The sequence below is a fragment of the Penaeus monodon genome, chromosome 10 (assembly GCF_015228065.2).
Source record: "Penaeus monodon isolate SGIC_2016 chromosome 10, NSTDA_Pmon_1, whole genome shotgun sequence".
NCBI lineage: Eukaryota > Metazoa > Arthropoda > Malacostraca > Decapoda > Penaeidae > Penaeus > Penaeus monodon.
The window spans coordinates 42,077,174-42,084,673 of record NC_051395.1 but is presented as its reverse complement, the minus strand read 5'-3'; the positions used below and the strand labels follow the sequence as shown (position 1 = coordinate 42,084,673).

Below are 7,500 nucleotides of genomic sequence, written 5' to 3'. Positions count from 1 at the left end.
AAAGTGCAAGAAAGATATCACAAAAGGGGCTGATATGGCTAACTACTAACACACACACACACACACACACACACACACACACACACACACACACACACACACACACACACACACACACACACACACACACACACCACACACACACACACATATATATATATATTATATATATATATATATATATATATATATATATATAGTATATATATATATATATATATATATATATATATATATATATATATATATTATTTTTTTTTTTTTTTTTTTTTTTTTTTTTTTTTTTAAGAAAAAAGAAAAAAAGAATCCGACATGACTACAAAATCAAACTTCAGCACCAGTAAAAGTGAACCCAAACCCTAAGTAACACAGTCGTACGGAAATTAATCACTTTCATTCACTAAACCCACATGAAAATTAGACTAAACAAACACGCCACATGCAGTTCGACCCGAGCAGCGCGATAAAACGAAACACTCCTAAGAACAGTCAGTATACAGCAAGGCCGACACAGGGAGCGAAGGATACTGAAGGACGAACGTGCAATTGTCATTTCACGTTTCCTCCCCTGGAATGCAGGGTCGAAATCATCGCTCGTAGATAACTGTACAGTATTTTAATGATCATAGATATTGTTGAAATTGATGATAAGGATGAGTAGGAAATCGATGGCTTTTATTCCTTTCACCAAGAGACCAAGTGAGGAGAGATTGGAACAATGATAATCATTGTGAGTAAGTTTGGATATAATTTTTTTTATATAATTGGCTGAACATTTATTGTTAGAAAATGATAGCCAGTCTTTCATGATAATTGGCGTATATGTTACCTTAGCGAATGCGTTGTGCTGTTTTACCTCCATATATTGCTGGAAAATGATCGTAATTAAAATGTTATTATGGTAATCTTAACGATATTAGACTTTAGAAAACTTTCCCGAAAAAAATGAACTGGTTAAACAACAAACATGTCTATTAGTGATATCCATTTGATTCATATACTTTCTCTTTTAACAAACTACAGTTTATACTAAGAAAAACTTTTTCAACATCTCTGAATTATGCAAAGAAGGAAACTTCCCACACTACTTTGCGCATCACCGGTGTAGTGTGTTAGCTGAAAGGTATCGGTGGAATGTACTAAGCTGCACGAGGTACTTGCGACATTCACTGATCTCGGCGTAACAGCTGTCGTTGGCGTAACAGGCCGTGACGTAACGCGCGCAGAGCGATTCGAGGGTTCTCGTCACACCGGAAGATTGACCTGCGTGACCCGACCTTTGAGACATGTTATAGAGATCACTCCGGTCTTCAGGTTTAGAAATACTGGGGGGAAATTATACTGGATGTGTAGTGTAATTATCAATGTAGAAACACAAACCGACGAAAGTTTCTTATGGTTTCTTTTGATATAAGAAACATTATTAGTCATATCCTCACTAAATAAGATTATGCAAAATCCCTTTGGAAGTTTGCAACGTATGATCATGCTTCTTTTCAATGTACACATAACTATACAATGTACTTGTTCTATTGTGTCTCAATATTCCTTTCTTGAACTTAAATCAAACAATCAGCTTTTTCCATGCCAGATAAATTACATTACATCCTTTACAATCGAACTTCTCACACACGCACCGTTGCATCTGCAATGATTGTGCTCCCGGAAGGCGGGATGTGCAAGCGGTCTGGTGTCCTCACCGCGATTTCGGCGGCGAAGGAAGAGAACCAGATCCAATTTCCGGATGTGAGGGAGTTCAGGGGAAGAGAGAGAGAGAGAGGAGAGAGAGAGAGAGAGAGAGAGAGAGAGAGAGAGAGAGAGAGAGAGAGAGAGAGAGAGAGAGAGAGAGAGAGAGAGAGAGGGGGGGGGAAAGGAGAGAGAGAGAGAGAGAGAGAGAGAGAGAGAGAGAGAGAGAGAGTGAGAGAGAGAGAGAGAGAGAGAGAGAGAGAGAGAGAGAGAGAGAGAGAGAGAGAGTGAGAGTGAGAAGGAGAGAGAAATAGAGAGAGAGAATAGAGAGAGAGAGAGAGAGAGGGTGGGGGGAGAAATGTATATACATATATAAAATATATTTATAATATATATATATATATATATATATATATATATATATTATAATATAATATATATATATATATATATATATATATATATAGATAGATAGATAGATAGATAGATAGATAGATAGATAGATAGATATAGATATAGATATAGATATAGAGATAGATAGAGATAGATAGAATAGATAGAAGAGGAGAAGAGAGAGAGAGGGGGGAAGGAAGAGAGGAGGGAGAAGAGAGAGAGAGAGAGAGAGGAGAGAGGAAAGGAGAGAGAGAGGAAAAGAGAGAAGAGAAGGGGAGAGAGAGAGAAAGAGAGAGAGAGAGAGGAGAGAGAGAGAGAGAGAGAGAGAGAGAGAGAGAGAGAGAGAGAGAGAGAGAGAGAGAGAGAGAGAGAGAGAGAGAGAGAGAGAGAGAGAGAGAGAGAGAGAGAGAGAGAGAGAGAGGAAGACAGAGAGAGAGAGTATTTGTTTCTTAGTCAAGATGACTAACAGACAAATATTTAAACAAATGAATGATTTCATTTTATGTCTGTGTACATACAAATATACTTTAGATTTTATTTTGCGCGCGTCATGCACACAGTATTACGCGTAATGCATGAAAACGTACATTTAACACACACACACACACACACACACACACACACACACACACACACACACACCACACACACACACACTCACACTCACACTCACACTCACACTCACACTCACACTCACACTCACTCTCACTCACTCACTCACTCACTGACTCACTCACTCACTCACACCACACTCACTCACTCACTCATTCACTCACTCACACATAACTTACACGCCACATATATTGTACTGCATTGGCAGTATGCTGTATAACAGTCTATTTCTATCACTTACAATACTCTCTTATTTCTTTTGTTTCAGGTAAGCCGCTGCGACGTGTTTCGGTCACTTAAAAGAACAAGGAATGTAGACAGAAAATTCCTATGTAAGTATAAGCATATTTATGAATATTTGTGCAGATGAATACGTGCGAGTCTATATATGCATACAGATTTGCATACATGGACTTCGGTGTGCGTGCATGTAAGTAGATTAGGATGTGTATCTATGAGTGTTTGGAACATGTGCGTCTGTGTGTACGTATTTAAGGAAGTGTTTCTGGTTCCACGACCTCGACGACGCCCACACCCGAAGGGGGAGGGAGGGGGAGGATGGGGGGACGAGGAATGTTTTGAGTTCTGGCGGCGATGACGATGCATTCATTAAGCTTCATATCCCCATAATCTCCCTTGTGCCACAGCGATGACGGATGGGAGGGCTCGCTTTGGGTTCTCTTCGAAAAGGAAGTTCTTTGGTATATTGCTCATCGCGATGTACCATGATGATATGTATACCCTTAATTTATTCAAGGTGTATAGGAAGCGTACCCAAAGTATTTAGATAATGCGCATTTGACGTGCTGGTTGACTTGCGATATGAAGCTACCTGTTATGAGCCCGCGTGCAGGGAGCGAGGTACCCACGCCGGGCGGCGATGCGACAGATCGGGCAGGTGCCTGGCAAGTCTTGTCGGCGAAGGGCACACGTGGGGCTTGCGACGAGGCGCTGACGCGACGCTGACGCTGTCTAGATGCTCGCCTGCGCACTCTCGCGCTTGGTACTCACTCTCTGACCTTACAGCCGCAAATATTGCTCAAGAAACCCCACGTCCGTGCAGTAAAGAAGAAGAAGGGGATTGCGTGGCTGCCGCTAGAGCGATTGAAAGAGGCAGATGCGAGGTAGCGGCTGTCGCTTATCCTGCTGGCCATGTTTGGAAGGAGGGGGGGAGGCGGGGCCAGCCTGAGGCTTAGGCATCGCGGCGTTTCCTAGGAGGCCCTGACTCACCTTTCTCATGAAACACGAGTGTGAGAATTTGAGGCAATGAGGGGAACTTTTGATGGCGTTCTGCGTGCGCTTTGGCGTCTCTTCAGTTACAGACACTCGAACACGAAAAACAACGAAATCTACCGCTGTTAAAAAAGCAAAACAAAATCAACCCTAATTTTTTCGACGTTTTGGTTCAAATAAGATTCTGTCGCTCTTCAGGTGGATGAACCAACAATTTTTTATTTACTGTGGTTTCGACGCATTGTCTTTGGTTCTCCAGCTATCGCTTTGAGTCTCGGCCGGTGCTCGAGAGTCCTTCGGCTTGCGGATGGATTTCGGATGACGCCAGGAATTCCTAAAGGTGTTTTTGGATGCAGCTGATGGCCCTTGTTGTCAGATGTTGGAGGAATTTCAGATTGTGAGAGATTACAGATTACAAAGTTACGCTCAGCCATTCACAGTGGGCGATATCAATGATGTTGGTTAATACGTATCTTTTGTCGGTTACCTTGATTTACCCGTTCGTTCCGCAGTAAATAATTGAAGTTATCGAGTTAAGAAAAAATATTCAATTTCTCTCTCTCTCTCTCTCTCTCTCTCTCTCTCTCTCTCTCTCTCTCTCTCTCTCTCTCTCTCTCTCTCTCTCTCTCTCTCTCCCTCTCTCTAATCCCAAACCTTCAGTCAGCAGAACGACGAGCGCAAACGGGCCCTAAGTAAACAAAGCGCGCGGGCAGCCGGTCGATCGTCAAAGATCCCCAATCCTTGAAGTCGTTTCGAGAATCTCTATATCACTTGCGAGATTCCACACTTCGAATGCACAGCCGAGAACTGGTCTCCTTCGCTTCAAAAGGACGAAATCACTTTACAGAAAATGAAGAGGAAATCTTGCAGGTATTTGGCTATCAAACATGCCACGAGAAACGCAAACGAACAGGTTTTTATTCTCTTTATGGTAATAGAATGAGAATATATTTGACGAAGAAATACTTTTTAGGTTGCCAAAAGTCTTTTTTAATGGTAGGGATAGCAATGTTACCACACCATCTTAAGATAATTACAATATGTTAATGCAAGTGAATCCAAAGGCACTATATTCTATCTGCAAGGCAATGACTGAGCATATAATTTATACATCTAATAAACTGATAGGTTAAGCACATAGCCCTTAATTTAGAGGTCTAATCGCTAGCATAAACTACTCAAGGAAGAGGAACAGTTTGCGAAAACTATGAGGACTCAAATGCCACGACCTTTTCCACAATACCTCGATGATCCTTTTATAACAAGAAGCTCTGTTTCTGTCCGTCTGCGTACCTGCCCGTCTACCTGAGTCTCTCTCTCTCTCTCTCTCTCTCTCTCTCTCTCTCTCTCTCTCTCTTAATTTGCTCGCTCTCGCTCTCGTTCTCTTATTTTTTTCTCTCTTTCTCTTTCTCTTTCTCTCTCTCTCCCTCCCTCTCCCTCTCCCTCTCCCTCTCCCTCTCCCTCTCCCTCTCCCTCTCCCTCGTCCCTCCCTCCCTCCCTCCTTCTCCCCCTCTCAATCTCCCTACCTCGTTCTCTCTCCAGAGGTCAGACACCCGGAAGATCAGAGGCCAGAGGCGGCAGATATTATCGGAAAGCGTAAGCCTGCCAACTCCTTCCACTCCCTCCCCCCCTCCTCTCGGCCTCTTGGATCAGGTAACTTCCTTCGGTTCTTGTTATCTCGCGCGTCGCCTCTCCTCCCCATCCATCAGTAAACCCAACGTCTGTCTCCTCGTCACACATCGCAGCGTCACACTCGGGCGCGTGTGGTTTACTCGACGTTTTCTCACTTTACTCTCAGTGACCCTTCCTTTTCCTCCTTCGCCGTCCTTTTGTCGGTTCAGTCTTGTTTTTTTTTGTGTTTGTTTTGGTGTTTTCCTTTGCCTCTTCTTTGCTTCTTTGTTTTTCTTTTTGTTTTTACTTTTGTCTTTTCGTTTCTTGCTTCAGTCATTGGATTTTCTCTCTGCCTTTCCTGGTAAAAAGGAACAAATCAGCTGAAATTTCGGAAGGAAAAGATCATTACTTAAAGGTCGTTGAATTTCCAAGTTTTGCACGATAGCGACTGATTCCCGCGAAAGAATCCAGCCTATACATACGCTAATCCTAATCAGTCACTCCATCAGTAAAATGCATCCTTGAAGTAAAACTAATCCCTCTCCATCCGGTATCCTAATCTTTTTCCCTTCCTCCACCTCCTTTATCCTTTACCCATCCCTGTCATCTGGTCCCTGCCAAGTTTCAGGTTCCCGAGTGCTGGAGGAATCTGGCTGCAAGAAGGACATCGGCACCATCTCTCTCCAACAGCCTCCATTGCCGGGGATGTCACTGACCTGCAGTGTGGGCGAGAGGGGAGGGGCACGAGGGGAGGGGGAGGGGGCACGAGGGGAGAGCGGAGGGGGAGGGGAGGTGGGTCGCCTGGAGGTCACTTATACCCTTGATTCTTTTCTTGAAGGTGGATGAGTGTTAGTGTGGGTGAGTGTGGATGTGAATGCAGGTTATGTGAGCCAGTTTGGATGGTTGAATCTGAATGTGGATGACTTTGTAAATGAATGACATGAGTATCATTATGTGTAATAACTAAGTTTGAATGAGCAAGGGTTAGTATTACTGTACATGGAAATGAGAGCGCGTACCTGTATCTAAAAGCAAATACCAAGCAAACGAATTTACTGCAGCAGCAGCGACCGGTATAGATTTACGAGAGGTTTAAGCACAACCATATCTCACAGCAAACCAGCGTTAAAGAATCAAGTTGCCGTCTCTCCTCACAAAGAAATCTAGAATCTGATGTCCGATCAACGTCACATAACTAACATGCACAGACATCAGAGTTGTCGTGCGCAAACAGAGGAATCATAAGAAGCGAGCATGTTGACGCTCATCTGTCCATGATGACTCTGCGTTTGTATGTTAGCCAGCGGTTATCCGGCCATGAAGACCTAGGAGCGATGTGTGTGTGCGTGTCCGTGTGTGCATAGGCGATTGTAAATGTACATGTAAGTGCATGTGAGTGTACGTGTGAGTGAATATGTATGTGTACGTGTATGTGTGTGTGTGTGCGTGTGCAGGATGAACAGCGACTCCCACACACGCGGACGCCCAAACCCGCTCTGGTCAAGCAATCCCACAAGAAAACATTCCGGTCCTGGGTGAAGTGAGGCCGGCCCGCGCCCGCGACCAATAACACTCTCCTGCCGGTCAGGATTCTCTTTGCTTGCCTCGGTCTCTCTCCCTCCCTTGTGGTCTTCTGCTTGGCTGTCTCCCTGATTATTCGTTTTGTAATCATCTTTCTGTATTCTCTCATTATTAGACTCGTTCCATACTCTCCCTTCTCTCTCTCTCTCTCTCTCTCTCTCTCTCTCTCTCTCTCTCTCTCTCTCTCTCTCTCTCTCTCACTCACTCACTCACTCACTCACTCCCTCACTCCACTCTCTCTTTCCCTCTAGTTGTCCGCCTGTCTATCTTTCCACATGTTTCTCTCTTTCACCCTCTATCTCTCTATCTGTTTGTCTGCCTATCTGTCCGTCTCTCTTCCTCTCTCACTCTTTTTCTGGCTGTCTCTGCCTCTGTCTCTGTGTC

The 7,500-nt window shown here is 43.9% G+C and overlaps 1 protein-coding gene across 2 annotated transcripts in view; it reads left to right on the top strand.

The window, feature by feature from the left end:
- Positions 1-7,500, top strand: part of LOC119578043 — a 71,535-nt gene that overhangs the window by 14,334 nt on the left and 49,701 nt on the right. Inside the window, exon 2 of one of the 2 annotated variants that reach the window (XM_037925767.1) lies at positions 2,960-3,023. The exons of the other annotated variant lie outside the window; for it this stretch is intronic. The gene's annotated coding sequence lies outside the window, so the exon portion shown is untranslated. The remainder of the gene's footprint in view (positions 1-2,959; positions 3,024-7,500) is intronic. 2 annotated transcript variants of the gene reach the window in all.